The sequence below is a fragment of the Protopterus annectens genome, chromosome 6.part0, assembly GCF_019279795.1.
Source record: "Protopterus annectens isolate FY-2018-M chromosome 6.part0, PAN1.0, whole genome shotgun sequence".
NCBI classification, from domain to species: domain Eukaryota; kingdom Metazoa; phylum Chordata; order Ceratodontiformes; family Protopteridae; genus Protopterus; species Protopterus annectens.
The window spans coordinates 1,865,817,296-1,865,841,295 of record NC_056737.1 but is presented as its reverse complement, the minus strand read 5'-3'; positions in this window follow the sequence as shown (position 1 = coordinate 1,865,841,295).

Below are 24,000 nucleotides of genomic sequence, written 5' to 3'. Positions count from 1 at the left end.
CCTCAAAAATACAGACATAGGTGACCTCCAAACCCTGGATCCCACCAAATCCAGTTTCATGAAGACCAGATTCTGCCTGTTAAATCTGGTGGATTTCTTTGAAAGTGTGACCAGGCCCATTGATGAGGGCAAATCTGTGCACACAGCATACCTCTACTTGGCAAAGGCTTTCAACACAATCCCACATGTAGGCATTACCAATAAACTTAGCAAACTGAATGTCACCCCTTCATTGTACAATGGGTTGCCAACTGGCTCACAAACTGGACACACGCTATCAAAGAGGGTGAGTGCACATCTACCAGCAGACCAGCAGGGTGCCACAGGAGTCAGTGTTAGGCTCGCTACTGTTCGGTATATCATTTTCAAAAGTTCAGGTCAAAACTAAGAGGTTGTGGCTGACCAAGTTTGCAGACAACTGCAAACTAGTTGCAATCATTGATCCCCCAAATGATGTCAGTATAATCCAGTAGGGTCTCACACAGACCAGCAATTGGTTTATTAGTCATAGACTCAAACTGAATGCAAAGAAATGCATCATCATTACCTTCAGCACAAATAATGTCTCTTCATACAATCAAATTAATAACAATACTCTAAGTATCCATGAAGTGGTATGGGACCTGGGATCACAGGTTGACTGCAACAAAACTTGACCACCACATGTCTACCACTGGAAAGAAAGCTTTCCACGTAGCTCACTTGATTAGTAAAGGCATCACCTTGAGAGCAAAGGAAGTTATAACTCTCCTATACTCAGCACTTATCCGGCTCATAATTGAGTATAACACCCCATTTGGTATGTAATGTACTAAGCACCTGCAGTAATTAGAGAAACCTCAGAGATTTCTAACAAAGACGATCAAGGGCCTCCATCATGTGCCTTAAATGGACTGACTAAAGTCCCTGTCACTATACTCTGTATCATATAGACTTCTTAGGGGAGACTTGTGCCTGGCCTACAGAGCAACCCAAGAAACAAACGTAATGAACTTACTGCATATCCATAAATCAAATGAGTCTATGGCTACCCATTCCAGGGAATTAAATATGGCCTGAGACTTAAATAGGACATGCAGAAGGGACAGATTTATCTACCAGTGACTGCCACATCTTTGGAATAGGCTAACAATTCATGTGAAACAGAGCACCTCTATGACACTGTTCAAGAGGAACCTTGATGAGTGGATGGGGCATAGTAAATTCTTATTGGGGATAGTGCCCACAACCCTCCTGGACATGGGCAGTCATCACTAAATGCATTCCTGAGTAATGACTACTACTTCTGTTGTATTACATTGGATTGAAATGGCTAGGCTTAAAAGGACAAGTTCAATACCCTAGTAATCTCCTACGATTCTACGAACAAGCTTTAAAGAAATCATGTTGACTTAGTGCAGGTTTTGCCTGTGAATTCCAAACCTATTGGAATACACCCACGGAAACTACTGCACAAAGAAAGAATGTTAGGGGCTGCTGCTGCACTTATTCATGTGTATGTGCAGCAGGCCCGAGTCTATGCTGCTGCTTGCTGCTAATAAATCTCAGCCAAGATGGAGAAGCGTGTTTAGACCCCATTTAACTTTTCATGTTCTGCATAAGATGAAAATTGTACTGTGCTACAAGGTAGATAGAGACACCCTACAGGAACTCTGCATCCTCTGTTGCCCACAATTGAGAGCAAGGGCAAACCAAGGAGAATCAACACCTGTGGAAACTGAGGTATGGGTAGCACTTAGAATATTAGCTACAGGAACCTTTCCGAGGCCAAGAGGAGATATGCTGGTGGTGTCACAGGTAGCAGCATCCAGGATCCTACATCAATTATTGAGTGCTATGATATAACATGCCAGTGATTGCATACAGTTTCCCCATACACCCAAGGACAGAGCTGCAACTATGTAGGATTTCTACCCTATAGTACACTTCCCTGAACTCCTAGGTGCCATAGACTGCATTCACATTGAAATCAAAGCACCACCCAGGGAACAGGAAAGTGTATACATAAACAGAAAGGGCTTCCACTCCATTAACTACTGGGTAATATGTAATGCTAAGGGAATCATCCTAAATGCATGTGCTGTCAACCCAGGCAGTTGCCATGATTCACATATCTGGCACAACTCTCAACTCTATTAGAGGTACTCTAGGTGGGACATCCCACAGGGTCATTTACTGGGGGATGTAGGGTATGCACTCAAGCTGTGACTGATGATGTCCATCAGATATGCACACACACCAACTTTAGAACATTTTAATGAGGCACATGCTCAAACAAGAAATATCACAGAGCATGTGTTTGGACTGCTAAAGTCATGGTTTCAGTGCCTAGATACATCTAGGGGAGCCCTGTAGTACAAACCCTGTACTTGTGCTGAAATTTTCACTGTCTGTTCTATCCTTCATAATATTATCCTGAGGAAACATCTTCAACAGGAACACCAAAGGGAAGGGGCACACATCCCACCACCACTGGCAAGGTCACCATAGCCACATACAGGCAAGGAGTCAGAGTGGACCACCAGCCACTCTGGGTGTAGGCAGATGTAGGCATGCAAAATATGCCTTCACCCTGGCCAAGAGGCAATGGATAGCACACATGCTCACCGCCTTCATCCTATGCATTACATATAGCAACACTGATGCCAGGCAATGCTCACAACCTTTGCTTACTCATGTAATGGCTGTGTACTGCTAGCATCAGACAGACTCAGCCCCAAATGAAAACTCTTGTATCTGCTGAACTTCTAAGGTAAATGCTAAACCTGGAAGAGGAAAATAAATGACTAAGAACAGAAATTATTGGCATATCCTTGCATACTCCTTCTTGCTAATGTAAGTAAGTAGAAGGTGGGTGATTTTTAAAGCAGTTACATCAATATGTGACAGCAGTGACTTATATCAATAGATGGCCTCTCTATCAAGTAATGCACCTCATGCAAAGATTCAAACATTACAAAAACCTGTAAGAAAGTGGAATAATTTTCAAAAGAGCATTGTAAACACATAATAAGCACTCATTTAGCTATGCACCATGGGCATCAGACAAAAATACTTGTGTATCCCTGAATCCAAAAGCTAGAAAATCAAGAATATGGCACAGTTATCATTTACACAGGGTGTTGAGTGTGTGTGTGTGTGTGTGTGTGTGTGTGTGTGTGTGTGTGTGTGTGTGTGTGTGTGTGTGTGTGAGTGGGGGGGGCAGCAAGCCAAGGCTGACACAAAACCTACAGACCCATATAACTACTATGTGTGTGTATCTGTATGGGTGATCAAGGTGTAACTTCTGTGTGAGTGCCTGCAAGTGCACTACTAGCTGTACATCCTGTTATGTTGCACAGGTGTAATCTGTACATGGTAGAGGTGACAATTTATTATCTTTGTCTCAGGCCATGAAAAATGGCAATGCCAGGAGTTGCACTGGCACATTCATGCCCACTATCAGAGGCTCTACTGCTACCTGAACATGACTTATGTCTGCTGGATGAGATCTTCACAGAAGTATGCTCAGGACCATGACCCCATGGCCTACCACATCTGGGTGAGGACACCTCAATCACTGATGGAGCAGTGGAAGTCATGCCATTATGGGAGCATGATTTGGCCTGGCCACATTGGCTAACATCATATGATGATGCTGACCTACATCCACATGGATGCCATTCCCCCTCCCAACAGACATTCCATCACAGATGCTACTTTTTCCATTGTATCATTCATCTGATTCACTGAATCTGCAGCATGGCAGAGGCAGTCATGTATGTCAGTCTGTTCCAAAACTGCAACACTAAGCATGTCCTCTGAGGCCCTATTGGACCATGCCTGCAGCTCCATGATGGCCTTAAATATATGTGGACTGGCATGCAATGACACACCAAAATCAGGTGGAGGATGGACAGCAGGCTTCCTCTGAGCACTCCTAATAACACTACTATGCGGCACCTCACCCACACTTTGGCAATGACCATGGCCAGAGTCAACAGTCACTGAAGCTGCAGTAGCCCTGCTACTCTGATCAAGTGTCGGTAAACCACAGGCTAAAGACTCTCAGTCCACTCCAACATCTAAAGGCACACTGGAATAGGTATGTGTCGGCCTACAGTCTGTGTAGAAGTCTCACACTTCCACTGTTAACCTGTGATAACAAGCAACAAACACAGGAAACAATATTTACACTACAATTTAATATATGATACCAAACTAACACTGGTGCCACTATCACAGATGGTATAGCAGTACACACATACTCATGGCACCCACATCACAGATACAGATAAATGCATATTTCTGACAAATGGTCATCAGTAATCAAGTAGCAATGTTTGGCTTAGCATGTGCAGATGACTCCACACTTGCTAGAGAGGATGGTCCTGGAAGACGTTAAGCAAAAGGTAAGGACACAATCACTGCAATTCCAATAACACAGGGAGAATTATTGCCTATATGTCCATAAACAATAGTTTTAACTGAAACATGACTGACACGTAAACCATACCTCTCAACTTCTTAGTGCAAGAAATCTGGACAAAGCCTTGAATGCCTGGCATTGATTATTGAGGATTAAAAATCAGAAAATAGTGACATGCATTTGAGATTCAGACTTCACTTCAAGCCTCTTCACCCAGATGTGGTAGGACAAAAAAATATATATATATCTGTTCAGTTGTTCCTACTCTGCACTTATTACTGCTTGTTAGTAGCCTTCTAATTTAATGCCTTCTGCACTTGTTTTTTACTCATTTGTTAATTTAATTGCATTTAATTAAACTGTATTTGCCGTAATGTTGATATACGTGTGCTAGCCTGCACTGCATTTGAATTGCATTTACTGCTGTTTTAGCTGCTTTTCTGTTAAAAAAAAAAAAATCCTAGCTTGTTTCCTGCCTTTCCTGTAACTTATCTAGTCCAGATACAGACTTGCTGTATCCAGGTCTGTTTTTAAGATCCTGAGCCCCCCAAGCCTTTTTGTGTTGGAGGGAAGCCTTCTAGCTTATCAGTGGGAGTGGTAAGCACTAGGTAGCCTATCTACCACAAGAGGAGTGGTTCTGGCCCAGAAATTGTAGATTTTTGGCTATTTGGGCAGTATTTTTTTTCCATCTCCCTCAACTTTATGGTTTTGAAGCCCGTGTTTGTGCTTGATCCCCACCTTTCTCGTAACTAGTCTAATCCAGGTACAGATTTGCTGTATCCAGGACTGTTTTCAAGCTTCTGAACCCCCCAAGCCCTTCTGTTGGAGTGCAGCCTTCTAGCTTATCAGCGGGAGTGGTAAGTAGTAGGTAGCCTGTCTACCACGCTCTAGCTTATCAGTGAGAGTGTTAAGTACTAGGTAGCCTGTCTACCACAAGAGGAGTGGTTCTTGGCCCAGGAATTGTAGTTTATTGACCATTCGGGAAGTTGTCCATCTCTTTCAACTTTCTGGTTTAAAAGACCACATCTGCGCTTGTTTCCCATCTTTCCTGTAGCTAACCTACTGGAAAGCACTAGAAAGCCTTATACTGCTATAAGCCTTCTAGCTTAAAAGAGAGACTTTGGAGTGATTGAGTATCAGTTTTCTGTATTTTCTTTTTATTTTTATTCTTATTTTATTTTACATTTGTTGACCGGGCTAGTCTAGCTGGATATATGTCCATTTTCAGTAGAGGCCCGGGGAGAAAAGCTCCACTAGTTGTAACAAGTATCATCATAAAAAAGGCATTAAAATGTTACATTATAAACATAAGAAATTATACCAAGTTAAACAGATAATATTAAATGAACAAAAAATTTTTTTTTTTCTTGCTGTACTTAACTGTTTTCCTCCTAAACGCTGATTTTCCAGCACTTATTGTGATTTAAAAGCTTGTTTTTTTTTCACATATTGTACTTATTTGACTGCATGCACTTTTAAAAAGTTGTTTTTGTTTAAATAAATTGTTTAACTGTTGTAGGCTATGCATTAAAGTGCGCTAGCCTTTTCTCATCACTTGTAGTCATTTTAAGCTGTTTTAAGTGTACTTTTTACTGTTTTTGCCTTATCTTTTAAAAAAATAAATAAATAAATACATTTCTTGTTTCCCGCCTTTCTAAGCTAGTATAGTCCAGTTTTCAGGCTAGTGCTGAATTCTGGGCTGTGTTACAGGTTTCCGAGTTGCCCATACCTTACTTGGATAGAGGGAAGTTTCTCTGTTCACCTGTGAGGGAGGGGAACTTTGAGCAGCCATCTGTCCCTGGAGGAGTGGTTCCAGGCCAGAAGTTAGTAGTTTAAAAAACGCGTTGCATGGTTTTGTGCACCGGGCAGCACCGGTTAGCTAGGGTTAAATTATTCCTGGCTCCACTAAGTCTCCTTCAGTTTTTCACTTGAAACTAGTCTAACTCTCAACCTAAGCACTCAAAAAGCATCCTACAGTCCAGCACTAGCTCAGACCTAATAGCAAGCACTAATATACCCCAACAGCGACTAAGCAGCTCACCCTACTATTCAGGCATGACCAAAAGGCCACTTCAGGTGTACTCTCCAGTCCAGCTGGTGAATCTGGGTATCCGGAAACAATGTTACAACTGCCTCATGTACACAGACAGCCCTTTCCTCCTACCAGAAAACACTAACATATGTGAGAGATGCAATTATACAGCCAAACTGGAGGCTAAGTTATCTCCACCCAAGACTGGAACAGACAGTCATGAGGAGAAGGTTAGCACTTGCACCACACCTCCAGCCTCACATAGACCTACTAAACCAGCACTGGCAAAAGATACACATAAATACACAAAAATCATACTCGGAGGCTCTAAATAAAAACCTGCAAAAGCATCAGAGAGCTCCAAAGCAGACACCCACAAAACCTGCACCTCCCGTCACAAACCAGACAACACATAAAACACAAAATCAATGTGCCACACAATCACAGCCCTTAAGGCAAAATGACATACCTAACACACTAGCAATAGGTGACTCAATAGTCAGGCACACTGATGCCCCACTCTCTAGGCTGGACAAGTAGAAGGTTACGGTTAGCTGCCTGTCGGGAGCCAGAATCCGCCACATAACACAAGCACTCAGGTCACTCCAGAACAAGTACAAATATGACTCTGTCATTGTTCATGTTGGTGTGAATGACATGAGCTGTACCTCCCGGGACTACATGAAGAGAGACATGGAAGAGCTCTCTGATCATGTAGCCCAGGTGGGTATGACCCTGAATAGCATCCTGCCCTCACCAAGAATGATACCTCAGTATAAAGAAAAAAATGATCAATTTCTACAATTGGCTAAGCTTCTGGTGTCATTCAAATGGGATCCAGTGTCTGTCAGCCTGGGATGACATGCTCGACAAGCCGCATTGCTTCACAAGAGAAGGCTTGCACCTGTCACCCCTTGGCTTTCGAATACTGGCCAAGGCTCTTGCTGTCCCCATAGTGCCTTTTTTAGGCAAGGCTCAAAATTCAAACCCACCTCTGTAAACAGCACAAGTAAAAAACTGAGGGTTATGCTACTCATTGCCAGGAGTTTAAATCTCAAAATGCATGGGCTCAAAGTACTCCTAAGTATGGAGAACGTCGACATCTGTCCAGTAACTGAAACCTGGTTCAAGGCTCCAGAGAGCACTCCAGCACTACTGGGCTACAACTCATACCACACATTTCGGCCACAGAACATGGACCGAAACACAAAAGGAGGGGGTGTATCCATATTCATCAAGGATACTCACACCTCCAGGTTAATGGTGCAGCATGATACCTCTGAGATCATCCATGTGCAACTAATATCGGGCAAATCTGCAATGCAAATTGTGGCCTGCTACAGATCACCCTTGTGGCCTGCTACAGATCACCCTCCATGACCCAGGACCACCACTCCGTCTTTCTGGAGACACTGGAAAACATGAAGGTCCTACCAAACACCCTGATCTTGGGAGATTTCAATTACTCTACCATTAACTGGGAAAACTACTTGAGTACAAACTCCCAGGCTCAGCGCTTCCTGGAATTTATCAACTCAAATGCCCTGGATCAGCTGGTAAACTCCCCTACCAGAGGCCACAACATATTGGACCTGGTCATCACCAACATGGGCGACAGGTGCTCCGTACCGGAGGTCAACCTGTCACTGGTTAGATCAGACCATAAACTAATCACCCTGGATCTCCACACCCCACCACCACCCCCAACCAAGGAAATCACAGTGAAAAACTTTTCTAAAGCAAACTTCACCTTACTTAAGTCAGAGGTGGTAAGTTTCACAGGTCCCACACTAAAGGATAGCATTGCCCAAGATGCAGAAACCTTTACAATTGCACTCTATGAGTACCTACAAGGATGTATGGATCATACCATCCCTAGCAAAACCAAGACTCACTCCCCTAAGAGAAGGAAACCAGTCTGGTGGATCCCTGCCATAAACAGGTTATACAACAAAAGGAGGAAACTAGTTCAGAAAAAAAAGCAAATCCCAAGAAGGAAAGACATCCCTTATCAGTATCAGTAAGAAACTAAGGTCCCTCATAAAATCATCCAAGGCTAACTTTGAAAGAAAAATAGCCAAGGACTCGAAAGATAACCACAAAGCCTTCTTTAGCTATGTCAAAAATCTAAGTGACAACTCACAGATATGCTCTGAGATAGTGCAAAATAACACAAAATATACTGAACATACTGATATTGCCAACATATTGGCAGATAGATTAACTTCACCTCCCTCTCACCTTCAAAAGGGCCCACAACAATACCGGAAAAGTGTAGTGTCCCAGAAATTACAGAAGCACAGGTGAAAACTGCCTTTTCAAAAGCCAAATACACAGCATCAATGGGGCCAGATGGTGTCACAGGCTGCGTCTTGCACAAACTACAGAATGAACTAATCCCCCCACATAAACACGCTATTCAACCTCAGCCTCTCCACAGGCTACGTGCCCATAGAATGGTGCACAGCAATGGTTATTCCGCTCAATAAAGGAGGAGCCACGACTGACCCAGGTAACTATTGCCCCATAAGCCCAACTAGCCTGGTCTGCAAGGCTATGGAGCGCATCATCATGGAACTCATTAACAAAGACATTGGGAACCTCCAAACACTTGACTTGACCCAGTTCAGCTTTGTTAAAGGCAGATCATGCCTACTAAACCTGGTTGACTTCTTTGAGACAGTTACCAAGGCCATAGACGAGGGAAAGGTGGTTCACACAGCCTACCTTGATCTCGCCAAGGTGTTCGACACCATTCCTCACTCGAGTATTATAGAAAAACTCACCAGCCTGAACATAAACCTCTATGTCACAAGATGGGTTGCCAACTGGCTTACAGACAGAATTCTGTAATAGTAGGCTCCAGATCTGACTCTAAACCAGTCACAAGTGGTGTCCCGCAAGGCTCAGTTCTGGGACCCCTACTGTTCGTCATATATTTCTCAGTAGTACAGGCAAACACAGGAGGACTATGGCTAACCAAGTTCACCGATGACTGCATAGTCATCCCATTTGGGAAAAGCAAAACACCCACAAATTACCATATAGGCGGCAGCCCCCTTAATACAGAAGAGGTAATAAGAGATCTGGGGACCCAAGTAGATAGTAATCTCTCCTTTGACAATCATATTGCCAAAGTAGTTAGGAAATCCTTCTATGTGGCCCATCTAATTACTAAGGGGTTCGCATCTAGAAATAAAGAGGTTATAGTGCCCCACTTGTCACTCATCAGACCCATCATAGAGTACAATGTCCCATTTGGGATGTACCTCACAAGACACTTCCAACAGCTTGAAAGACCACAAAAGCACCTCACTAAAAGGATTACTGGCCTCAAACATATGTCCTATGCAGCCCGACAACTCTGGCTGTTCTCAGTGGCATATCGCTTACTCAGAGGTGATCTCTGCCTGACTTACAAAGCCATGTCCAACTCAGAATTGATGGACTTGCTCCACCTAAAGAAATGCAAGTCACTGCGAGCCACGTGCTCTAGTGAGCTAAACCTCACCACAACAATAAATAGAACATGCTGGAGGGATAGATTCCTGTCACAGACACTCCCCATGCTTTGGAACAAAATTCCTAACTACATTAGGCAGAGTCCCTCACTAACACTCTTCAAGAGAAGCCTTGATGAGTGGATGGGTAACAGAAAGTACACCCCTGGGATCACTTCATTGGCTCTGCTTGTCAGAGGCTCAGTTAATTAATCAATGGGGAGGCGAAAGCTGACACACTCTGGCTAGGCTTATAAATGCCCTCGGGCAGATAGGCTAGTACCTACCTATGAACCTATAATGGGGGGACAAAGGTCCCAGAATTTGGATAATTTTAAATATTGCTCTTACAAACTTAGAACATTGATAGAATAATAGGTTTTGCATTAGCATGACTTTTCTGAGGGGTGTGTAGTCTGAATCTCAAATGTATGTCACTATTTTCTGATTTCTAATCCTCAATGAATTTGTCAGTTATGTGCCAGAACACCACAATTTTATTGAAAAACAGATATGAGGCAAAAATCTGGACATTCTGCAAAATCTGTACAGTTGACAGGTATGAAAAGCCCATGTATAATGAATGAAAATGAGTTGTTAACTGTATCAGTTCATCAATAACTTCAACAACAACAAAAAAAGTTAATGAAAACAACATGAGCTATTGCTTTCAATATTTTACTATATGAGAAAATGTTATAAACATACATATGTAAGCTTACCTGGAAGCTCCTCCTGGCACATACTTGTCCTCTCAGAAATATCAGCACCAACATCAATCAGATGTTGTTGTTCACTTTCCACTGAGCTCTCTAGATCTCCGAGAGTGGACAGGAACTCTTTATTTGGTGTCAGTGGAGGCTCTCTAGTAGCACCCCCCCTGATAGCCAGATGGTCACAGGCAACCGCAGCTGCGCTCCTCTGGGCTGATGAAATCATATCAGTGGCCATATGACACACCTGATTGTAATTCCTGCTGCACTCTCCTATGGCATTTACATCATTGACTATCTGGCTCCAAATCTGCATTCCATCAGACTTATCCCTACGTCCTCTCTCAAGCAGGATGACACCATGGCATCTAAATGCCTGAATAAAGATAATTGTCCGAGTCACTGGAAAGGGGTTAACATGGATGGGTATACTTGGGTGCCATACTCCTAGGTGATATAAAACAGGAAGGATACAACACATAAATACTGCATAATTAAATTTCTGCTTATATACACACATATATATTTTCAATATTAACCACTGCAGACATATAATTCAGCTATTAAAATTTAAGGTTATGTGGTTGTATCATATCACACTCGTACAGAAACCAGGGTTTGATCCAAAATAAGGAATAACAGTGGAGTAATATATTGTTTAACACAGAAAGAACTGGATGACTACATAATTTTAAGAGCAAACATCTTGAAAAACACACAAATAGTATTTGTCTCCCCCACCCCCAAAAAACAGGCAAATGACAGTTTGTATAAAGCAAGGAATAACACATTAGTCAATTGTTATAAATACTTTCCAAAAAATTCTCAGATAATATGTACACATTCACAACAGAAAAGTCAATAGTATATGATTACCAGTCACCTCTCCCTGCACTCAGCATTCCCCTAGAGGTGTCTATGGGCCATCTTAGAAACCTAATACCCAGAGTCACTGACAACATGGACAATACATTTCACTGAAATAATCTAGATAGACTTCCGCGGTGGTGCAGCAGTAGCGTTGTTGCCTCACAGCAAGAGGTTCTCCCATTAGATTCTCAGCTGGAGTAAGGGGAGTGCCTTCTGTGCGGAGTTTGCATGTCATCCCTGTGGTTGGGTGGGTGTTCAAAAGACATGCGTAAGTGGGCGTGCCTTTGTTGAAGGTTGAATGTCAAGCTGGCACCTCGGCATTCGTGAAAATCTACTGCCAATTATTAGCGGACCGGAGTTCCACTGTGGCGACCCATAACCGGGAAAAGCCGAAAGACAACAACAACAATCTAGAAGAGTGTAAGATAACCAATTGTAACAATAGCACCTATGATGAAAGTTAATAAGGCTGTCTATCTGAGATAGTAAAATACCTGACAAAAATGCCTATGCCAACACTGAACTTATAAGAAGTGCATACAGATAAAAGCTTCATTTTCTAAGGCATAAATATAGAATATTAGGTCTAGCATGTACTTGAAAAATACAATCATGCCTTAACAAGATCAGAAGGCTTCTGTGCAGATAAATCCAAATGAATAGCAATCTTCTTCAGGGTTCTCAACATACACAACTCTCCTCATCTTCAAGTTCCCTAGCTACACGGTTACCTTTTTATAGTGCAGATTCAGGCCACTAAGAACAGTTAAGATGCAAATGAGGTGTGAACTCATTAGAGCTGCTAAATGCCAACATTTTTACTTTGTGCAGCAGATGTAAACATAGTGTAGAGAATACATCAGTATTAGTTTATTTATTTATTTATTTTACATTTGTTGACTGGGTTAGTCCATCTGAGCTGAATAGCCCTTTTTCAGCAAAGACCCGAGAATAAAAACTCCAAATATATATTAATTTTAATATAAGAAATGACAGTTATAGGTATAACACATTTTGATATATGCAGAAGAAATGCATTTATGATATGTACAGGAAAATACATTACTGGTAATAAGGTACAGTCATAGTTTTGTGCAATATGAAACCAGTTTCTAGGATTTCAACTGTTGATAAACGACAAAGACATTAAAGAGAGTATTACAGTGTATAAGTTAAAAATATAGCCAGAGTATATGTTTAGAAGATGGACAGTGTACAGATATTATAGCTCAGGAATTCCCAGTAGAAGACAGGCTAATGGGTTGTCCTACTTGAAAACAGATTGCAACTGTGAATGAATATTGGTAGGGTGAAAGAAAACATAATAGCAATTCAGACTCTTTTACCTGCAGTGGGAGTGTCACCCAGTATAAACAGTAGCAAGTTTTTAAATGGAGGTGAGCAGTGCACATTTCTCAGGTTTTGTTCACTAATAATCAAATTCTCCTGCCTTTGTTGAAAAATGCATGTTACTGTCATGTAGTATTCTCATACATTTTATGGACAATGATACAAAATGCACTACAGACCGCATGCTTGAGAGTACAGACTAGTAAAGCGAAGAATGAACACAATATAAAGAAAACATAGTAGCATCAGTGCAAACAATATTCATAAATGTCTGTGTGGTCAGTCTTTGGACTAATTATGTAAGTAACACGTACAAACAACTGAGAGTGTACAAGTGTTAGGGTTCCTATTACGTGTCAGTTTTACAACTTCGAACACCATATGGTCGAACCCCTATGTTTGAAGTTGTAAAACTTTGAATACTTAAAAAAGAAAAAGAAAAAAAGAAAAAACTTACCTGATAGTCTTAAGCAGGGGGGCAAGCCCACCAGCACCCCCCTGCTCTTTAAATATACCAACTCCGAGATCGCACTGCATGTGAAAAAGGGAAATCTTCCCTTTCCGCACTGTACTGCATTATAGTGTGGTTTCGGAGTTGGTATATTTAAAGAGCAGGGGGTGTGGAGGGTGCAGCCCCCCACATGGGTGGTTGCAGGGGGGCTTGTCCCCTGCTTAAAACAGGTTAGTTTTTTTATTTTTTTTTAATGTTTTCAAAGTTTTACAACTTCAAACATATGGGTTCGACCATATGGTGTTCGAAGTTGTAAAACTTTGACAACGTAATAGAAACCCAAGTGTTATATGTCTTTATAATACTGTGGTGGAAATGGAACTTGCTTATATGCACATTCCTGCTGCAAAGCTGTTTCTGTGTTAAACACAGGTAAGATACCCTTACCATAGCTCTCAGCCTCTAAGTATAAGAAATCTGGACAAAGCCAAAAATAATAGGGGACAAAGGTAAAAAAATAGGTACAAATATTAACTATTGTTCTTATAACCTTAGGATCTTGTTAGAATAACAGGTTTGTGTTAGACTGCATTTTCTAAAGGATATCAAGTCTAAGCCTTAAATGACAGTCATTATTTATTGACTTCTATCCTCAATTATTTGCCAGAAAACCACAAATTTTAAGGAGAAAAGACTAAAAATATTAGGCAAAAATCTGGACATTCTGCAAAAATCTGGAAAGTTGAGAGGATGACCCTTACTGTATTTATAAGTTAAAATCCAGGGTTGTAAAGAACTCCTTCAGTTGTGTTAAAATGTAGTTTGCAATGTTGTTTATATTTTTATTTTTAATTTTTTTTTTGTATTTTTTAAATAAGATTTGTGTGATGCACAGCTTAGCTCAAATATGGTTAAATGGCAAAAAAAATAAAATAAAATTGAAGAAAGAATGCAGACATCAATACAAATCCATAATGATTACATGGATACGTATGTCTTGTTTTACCCACGTCATAATGCGGTGATAGACACAGACATATCATGTTTTGATTAAAATGCAACCTTGTAGAATTCATTGTATGTCCAGTTGTGTTGTTATTCCCAAGGATTACTGATGTGGTCGGCAGCACCATTGTGTGACTAGTAGCATTTGTGTCAGGAAATGTTCTGCATGAGCCACAAACAACTGATTTGTAATGTGCTCTTATATGGCATCAGACTGCTCAAACACAGCTTCCCATGAAAGATATATAGGCATATGCTGTGCAACTGATGTAATTACATGACACTGGTACCGTTATATGACTGTGTGAACAGTACCACTGTGTGGCATGTGATGTATGACCAAGGCTGTATTTGGAGAGGTTTTCACAATTCATGTATTTCAATAAATGTGACATATTAAAGGGAATGCACAGCTAAGTACAGAGCTTTTTGTGGATGGTACCATCCATACTCAACTGGAGAGAGTAGACAGTCTGCTAGCTGACAGTTTTTCTCACACTTCACTTCCTGTCACCACTGGCCATCAGCCAAAGTATACATGCAAACGTTATTCAGTTTTTATCCTAAAGAGAGCAGCTGATCTGTGCACTCTCTGTGGCGAATAACATAGAATCAGTGGGCCTTTACAACATCCCAGGCTGCCTATAGTATGACTTAAAACTTGACCTAGCATACACAGTTGGATCCCTACTTCACTGCACCCTCCAGACAACCTGTGTTCTCATAGAAGAGAGTACAGTAGCAGTCATCCATCTAACTAGGGGGTAACCATCACCTGATGCATGGAGTTATAAACCTACACACCTGACTCTCCTCATCTGTGAGGCAGACCAACAAATCATCATGGACCTTATCAAAAAAGACACAGTTAATCTCCCAACGTTGCACCATATCTTGGTTTGATTTGTTAAGGCTACATCATATCTGTTGCATCTGTTTTATGTCTTCAAGAAGGTCACCAAGGGCATGCATGAGAAAAACACTCTCATCCTGCATAACTTGACCTAGCCAAAGTATTTGACACAAATCCACACTCAGGTATTACAGAGAAACTGACTTAAGTGGGCATAAACACCTATGTCACCAAGTGGATAGACAAATGGATCACATACATGACAGAAAATGTCAAAGTGTGTGAAATTACCCCTATCTATAGAGTCCAGTGACTAGGTCCATACTTCATGATTCTGTACTAACCCTTTCCTGTTCATTATTTAAGTCTCAGAAGTCAAGACTAACTTACCCATCCTTTGTCTAAACAGCTCTTTGGGGGACTACACATTGTGGACAATCCAAGATTTGTATAACTTGTATAATGCAGACAGTATTAACACATACAAAGGATTATTGCCAGAGCCAAGGAAACGCAGTAGATGAACAAAACTCAAGGGTTGATTATTTCCATTATGACAGTAAATACACAAGCCAATTACAATAGGATCATAGGAGGTTACTAGGCTAATGGCCCTGAGGCACTTACAAGCCTAGCCAAGAGTTTCTCCCCCCAAAAAGAAACCTCTGTCAGCACCTGTCACCCCTGCCAATAAGGGACACAGGTGGAACCCCTGGGACAAATTTGTATTTTCCATCCACTCATCAAGGTTGCACTTGAAGAGGGTTAGTTTGAAGTGTATGGGAAGTCTAGTCCAGAGATGGGGCAGCCTCTGGGAGGCAAAACTGTCTCTCCAGCAGGTTTTGTTGATGTTGCATATTAGATTCAGGCTTTTCAAGCAGGTAATGCAAGAGGAGTTAGACTTATGGATATGGAGCATCTCTAGCAGGACAATGTCCGAGATTGCCTTGTAGGCAAGACACAGATCACCTCTGAGCAATCTGTACAATACCGAGTAGAGTGATAGTAGTTTGAGCCTATCCACATAGGACGGGTGTTGTAGGCCATGGATTCTCTTTCTGTGGCCTTTCTAGTTGATGCAGATGTTTGGGAAGGTACATACGAAATAGGGTGTTATACTCAGTTATTGGTCTAATTAGGGAGGAGTATAGAGAGGTAGGTAATAACCTCCTTTTTTCTGGATCCAATCCCTTTACTTATGAGATGAACCAAGTAAAAGGCTTTTTTGACAACTGCTGCTACATGATGGTTGAATCTGAGATTGTTGTCAACCTGAATACTCAGGTCTCTCTCGACACAGGTTGTGTACTTATGGTGCTGCTGCTGATGTGGTAATAAGTAGCGGTTGTGTTTATGAATGGTATGATTATGTTTTTTTTTTTTTGCATTTAACTTGAGGCCAAGACTTTGGTACCAGTCATTAGTTGCTGTGAGACCCTTACAGTATGTTGACATCATTTGAGGAGTCAGTGGCAGCACCTGACTTACAGTCATCTGCAAACTTGGTCAGCCACAGGCCTTTTGTCTTTGCCTGGGCCTCTGAAGTAGATGACAAACAGTAGAGGACACATCTCTGGGGAACTCCACTAGTGACAGGACTGCTATTAGATGTGGAGGTGCCTCTTTTGACCTTGTGGTTCCTGTTGGTGAGCCAGTTGGCCACCCACCTGATGAGATAGGGATTTATGCCAAGTTGTGTTAGCTTTTTGACTATACCCGAGTGGGGAAGTGGTATGAGATCTGTGTATTCAGAAAGATGCCATTTGGAATGTCCAACAGCATGTTACCACAGTGGTGACTAATCCCTTGTATGTAGCACAACACCTAAGTATATACAGGGCATCCACATCAAAGGGCATTATAGTCCCATTGTTCTCAGCCCACATCACACAAATAATGGAGTACAATGTACTGTATTGCATGTACTTCCCAACACATCTTCCAGGGATGATTTACTAAACTTTTGACACAGTGAGCTCACATATATCTTATCAACCATATCTAAGTATTCTTTTTGCTGCATAACCATTAAGAGTTGACAGTACAGAACTCCCTTGAACGTGTTATACAAGATGCATGTGTGATACCTGCTCCTGTGATTCACCCAGTAAATACACAGCTCATTGACAACATTGATGGCATTTGTTACATTCTTGCAAGTGCGGATTGTGGAATATATATGCCATGCAAACCTGTCAACCATCTGGGATTCATAGGTTCATATGTGTGTACTAGACTAATGGCCCTGGAGCCTTTACAAGCCTAGCTCAAAAAAACTGCCCAGGCACCATGCTACTTAATGTTAGTTCACAGTGCCCATATTCAGTATGGCAACTAGAATGATCCCTGGAGTGAGCTTTCTGTTACCCACCCACTCGTCAAGATTTCTCTTGAAGAGGGCCAGTGAGGTGATCTGCTTGACATGAATGAGAAGCTTATTCCAGAGGATGGGCAGTCTTTGGGAGATGACCCTGTCCCTCCAGCATGTTATGTTAATTGTGTTAATGAGGTTGTGATCTCTGGAGCGTGTGGAGTGGGGGGACTGGGATTTCTTTAGGTGTAGCATTTCAAGTAGGGCTGGGTCGGACATGACTTTGTAAGTCAAGAAGAGATCACCTCTAAGTAGATGATAAGAGACTGAAAACAGCTGAGGTTTCTTGAGTCTGTCCATGTAGGACATGTGTTTAAGGCCTAGGATCCTTTTTGTGAGATACTTCTGTGGCCTCTCCAGTTGTTGTAGGTGTCTGGTCAGGTATATGCCAAATGGGGCATTATATTCGATGATTGGTCTAATGAGGAATGAGTAGAGCGGGATGATGACCTCTTTCTTCCTGGATGCAAAACCTTTGGTTATAAGATGTGCCACGTAGAAGGATTTTCTGACCATAGTGGCAATGTTGTGGTTGAAGGTGAGGTGGCTGTTGACTTGGGTGCCCAGATCTCTTACGGCCCCTTCAGTGTTCAGTGCAATCCCATCAAAGTGGTAATTCATGGGAAATTAGTTTTTTCCAAAGGGGATGATAATGCATTTTTTGGCATTAAGCTTCAGGCCATGGTTCTGACACTAGTCATTGGTCTTAGAGAGGCCATTTTGTAGGATGTCTACATCATTTAGGGAGTTGATAATGACTCCTAGCTTGCAGTCATCAGTAAACTTGATTAGCCAGAGTCCTTCTGTGCTGACCTGGACTTCCATGAAGTAGATGCCAAACAAGAAGAGGGCCCAGGACCTAGCCTTGTGGGACTTCACTCATGACTGATTGACAGTCTTACTTGGAATATGCAACTTTCTCTCTGTGGGACCTGTCTGTGAGCCAGTTTGCAACCCACCTAGTAATGATTGATGCCTACTTTGGTGAGTTTACCAATGGTACCTGAGTGAGGAATGGTATCAAAGGCCTTGGCCAGGTCAAGGTAGGCTGTATGCACAGCCTTACCCTCAACCACAGCCTTGGTGACTGCCTAGAAGAATTCAACCAGGTTCAGCAGGCAGGATCTCCCCTTGACAAAGCCAAACTGTGTGAGGTCAAGAGTCTGGAGATTGCCTATAACTTTGTTAAGCAGGACCACGATGATGCGCTCCATATCTTTGCATACCTGACTTGTCAGGCTAATGGGGTGATAGTTCCCAGGGTCTGTAGTTGCTCCCCATTATGGAGCAGGATGGCTGTAGCAGTGGGCCATTCATTAGGGACATAGCCTGAGGTAAGGCTGTGATTGAACAAGGCACACTGTTATGGTGCCAGATCATTTTGTAGCTCATGTCGGACACAACCAGGGATATTATCGGGTCCCATAGATGCTGTATTCTTGGCTTTGGACAATGCAGCTTTTACCTGTGCCTCAGAAATGGTGGGTACCAGGCTTTCTTCTGGTATTGTGATAGGGCCCTGGGGGGGGGGTAAAGTTGGCACTGAATCTGTCGGCCAGTATGTTGGCTATATCTGTTGGCTCAGTATAGAAAGTGCCATTGTGCAATAACTCAGAGAAAATCTGGGCATTACCTTTGAGGTTTTTGATATGGCTACAGAATGCTTTGTGGTTGATTTTGGTGTCAGCCACAATTCTGCCTTCATAGCTGGCTTTGAAGGATTTAATAAGGGATCTCAGATTTTTGTTGAGACTGATAAGGGAGGTTTTCCTGTCTTGTGACTTCATTTTTTTCTGCAACAGTTTCTTCCTTCTTTTGTAGAGTTTATTGATAGCTGGGAACCACCAGATTGGCTTCCTTTTTTTGGAGGAGAGCATCTTAGTTCTATTTGGTATGGCAAGGTCCATGCATTTTTGTACATGAGCGTACAGTGCATTGATGTATGATTCGGCAGTCATACAGCTATTGGCATGGGTGCAGAGAATTTAGCCACCTCTGTTTTTAGGAGCCCATAGTTGGCTTTAGAGAAGTTTTTCAAGGTGGTCACCTTAGCAGGGGGTGGGGAGTAGGTGAGATGGAGATTTCCATGGTGATCAGTTTGTGGTCAGATTTAACCAGGGAGGAATTGACTATAGGTGTGGAGCAACAGTGTCCCATGTTGGTGATAACCAGGTTGAGGATGTTGCTTCCTCTAGTGAGGGTCAGAATGAGCTGGTCCAGGGCACTGGAATTTATAAATTCCAGAAAGCATTGGGCCTGTACATTGTTACTTGAACAGTTTTCCCAGTTGATGGAAGGGTAGTTGAAGTCACCCAATATGAGAGTATTGGGTTGGACCTTGACAGATTCCAGGGTGCTTAGGAAGTTGGAGTAAAAGTCTAGGGACATGTTTTGGGTTCTGCAGCAGGCTAGGACTTGTATCGCCATCTTACTCTGTGTTATCTATACCTGAAGTATCTCGGATGCATTGTGCTGGTCTACCAGTCCAGACGTGTGCGTATCCTTTAAGAATATGGAGACTCCACTGCCTTTGGAGCTTCCGGATGTATTCCGGGGCCAAAAGGTATGGAATGAGTTGTAGCCTGGGAGTGCAGGGGTGCTTTCTGCCTCTTTAAAGCAAGCCTTCGTTACAGCACAGATGTCGACATTCTCCAATTTGAGGAGAGCTTTGAGTGAGTGCAAATTGAGATTTAGACTTCTAACATTGAGCAGCATGACCTTCAGATTGCATTTGTTCGTAGCTGTTATGGTGGGATTTTGGTCTTTGGAACACTGCCTAAATAAGCACTATAGGAGTGGCAAGAGCTTTAGCCAGTACCCGGAATCCCAGTGGTGACAGATGCAGGCCATCTCTGGCAAAGCATCAAAGTCTGTCAATCATGTCGTCCCAGGCAAACAGATACTGGATCCCCTTAAAATGACACCAGAAACTTAGCCAATCGTTGAAGTCAATCATTTTCTGCTCATACTGTGGTATCATTCTGGGTGATGGTAGAATACTGCTCAGGGCTAGGGTCATATCTTCCTGGGTCACATAATCCAAGAGTTCCATCACATCTCTTTTCATGTAGTCTAGGGAGGTATGTCTCAGGTCATTCACACCCACATGGGCAATGACCGAGTCATATTTCTACTTGCTGTGGAGTGATCTGAGTGCATGTGTTATGTGGCGGATCCTGGCACCTGACAGACAACTGACTGTCACCTTCTCCTTGTTCAACCTAGTGAGTGGGACATCAGTGTGCCTCACAACTGAGTCTCCTGTAATTAGCACATTGGGCAAAGTGGTTTGCCTTAAGGGCTTGGGTTGAGGGGTACACTGTGGTGATGAGCTATATGTTCTGCGGTTGGTATTGTGTTGTGTTGGTTGAGTGTGTTTCGGTCTCGGAGGTCTCTGTTGTTTAGTTAAATTTTTATTGAGAGCCTCCATGAAGGTGGGTGTATCATTTATGTTTCTATGTGTGGGTCATGATGGTTGGTGTTTTGGTGGGCTTTGTGTTCTATGTAGTGAGTTGCAGGTGTTGACCTCCTTGACCAGCTAGTCCGGTCTTGGTTGGAGTGTACACTGCTTCCAGTTTGGTGATGTAAGTGCATCTCTCATAGGTGTTGGGAGGTAAGAGGAGAGGGTTGTCTGTGTAGACTTATTGTAATATGAACTGCAGTCATACCAGTATCCCTCTTAGCACCTCTGAAAGGTGTTATTTTTTCAGGAAGGTGTGCTTGATTCCCCTTATAGACTACTGACTAATCATTACAGTTGTGCACGTGTTGATGTAGAACACATAATGTCAAGGACATATATGAATGGTGTTATTCTGATATTGCCCATGATTGTGCGTGCTGTTGTCTACAGTTGTCAATAAGCCTGTTGTTTTGTGTGCCGCTTCATTGAGACCTATGCTGGCATTACATTCATATTCTAGAAAGTCATTTTGCACATCTTCACAATATGCACATACCCCCAGTGTATATACCATCCTTGATAAATGTCCTCTTCGGTGATCATGTCAGGATGCTTTTATTACAAAAATTTCTCCATTGATATGTCATCTTGTGTGACAGTCACATAATATACAGTAAATGCATGATGATATGACTATGCCCGCACATAATGTGTAAATAGCAGTGCCTACTGTATCATGCAGATATGTGATTAGTGCTCATGCTACAATCTTCATGGTGTAAGTACATTGACATGCCCTCATCAGCTGTACATTACCATGCTTCACTGGTCCTCTTCCCCTGTGATCATTGCTACAGTTCATGTGCATGGCCCTTTTCAATGCACACACTTCCTCAGAATAATTATTTATAATGCAGTCTATGTACACTTGCTGATCACCACCAAAACGTTTATTCTGTATGCCTCAAACAGGTTTGCACAGTATTCTGCACCGACTATACTTTACTATAATGTGTTAGAACTTTATGCATTGCTTTATATTAAGCCCTGGTAGTCATTGTGGCAGTCCTTGCTATCCTGCAGAACTAGTTTGGCCTTAGATAAACATGTCTGCTGTCTTAAGGTGTTCATGCTTCTTTACTCTGTTTTCTGGCTGGCAACACTGTTGCTGGCCAAAAAACCAAGCTTGTCAGCCACAAAACTGTGCTTGTATTCATTTAAGCTTGATCTGTGGCATGCATATGGAATTGGTGCTGCTGCTCATCATGCTAACATGTAAACTCCGTGTAGGCTTCACACTAAGCCTACGCGGAGTTTATTGAATCCATGAGAATACGATTAAGAATTAATGGCCATCTGATTTTATGAGATTAATCAAATTTAGCATTTTAAGCAAACAAATCTTTGTAGCAGAACAAGTCATTCAGGTTTTTCAATAAGATATGGTTTGCTTCAGCTTTTCCCTAGTGGGTCATTTTTAGTTATTTGTGCTACTCCTCTTCTGTATAAGGGAAGACTACACTAGGCCTTTGGGTGCTGTTCTGGTTTGTACATATTAGACTTCATCATGCAGCTGTATTCTTTAGCATAATGACCCTTTTTTTCTCAGGCACATGTATCTCAGGTGCAAGAGTTAAAATACAGTATCTATGCCAGCAATGTGCACCTAAGCAGAAATGTATGCCAGTCGTTTCCTTTGTTGCCTCACTTATACCCTATGAAGTTCCATTATATATTTACACACTACAGTTTGCACAGCATATGGCTATTATATTCATGCAGAATAAATGCCAAAAGAATTTAACTGTGTAAAGTTAGGTCATATCTATATCTATATTTACACACACACACACACACACACACACACACACACACACACACATATATATATATATATATATATATATATATATATATATATATATATATATATATATATATATACACATTATATATATATATATATATATATATATATATATATATATATATATATATATATATATATATATATATATATACACACACACACACACACACACACACACACACACACTATATATACAAACCCTAATCGTGGCCTGACCCATCACAATGAACACAAAGATAATTTTCTGCCATACACTTCTCTCACCAAACTACAGTCAATCCCCAGCCCTGGTGATCTAATTTTTGCTGCAATAGATGTTAGAAGGATAAAACTTCTGAACTATATGCCTGGATTATACAACATAACCCTGACATTATCGCTGTAACTGAGACTTGACTTAAACCCAGCATAAACCACTCTGAAGTTATACCTCCTGGCTATAATATCATCTGTAATGACCATATAAAGAGGAAAGGTGATGGTATTGCTTTAATATTTCCCAACACCTACTACATTTCTCCTTACAGAAAACCAATATCAAAATTAAGTTTAGCAGACCTTCTTATTGCTTTCCTCAAAATAAACAAATTATAAACAAATATGTATTACTGTCCTTTACATCCCACCTGGTGACATTACAACTGTACTAAAAGATTTCTTACATTAAATATCCATAACATTTCCACAGGAAAAAGTATTACGAGTTGATGTGAATGTCAATTGATTAGACACAAACTCTTACTCCCCTACATCTAGCATGAACTTATATGGTTTCGCACAACCAATTAGAAGCCCCACACATTACAGAAAGATATCAAATTCCCTATTAGACTGGATTCTAATATCAGACTTAGCAAATGCACCACCACAGGTACAATGTCAGACTCCCTCAGTGATCATCTCAATCCATATGAACAGACAACACAGGCATCCAGTTAAGCAGCATATTTATAAAATAGCACACAACCTTTACAAGTTTTACCCAGAAATGTTCATTACTATATTGTCATCTATTAACTGGAAGTTCCTAAAAATCCCCCCCATTAGATGATTCTGTAAATCAATTCAATACACCTTTTCTAACTATCCTAACTAGCCTTGAACCACCAAGAAGGAAGAGACTACAAACAAGAATCTAATGTGGCATTCCAAAAAGAGAGGAATCCTAATTTAG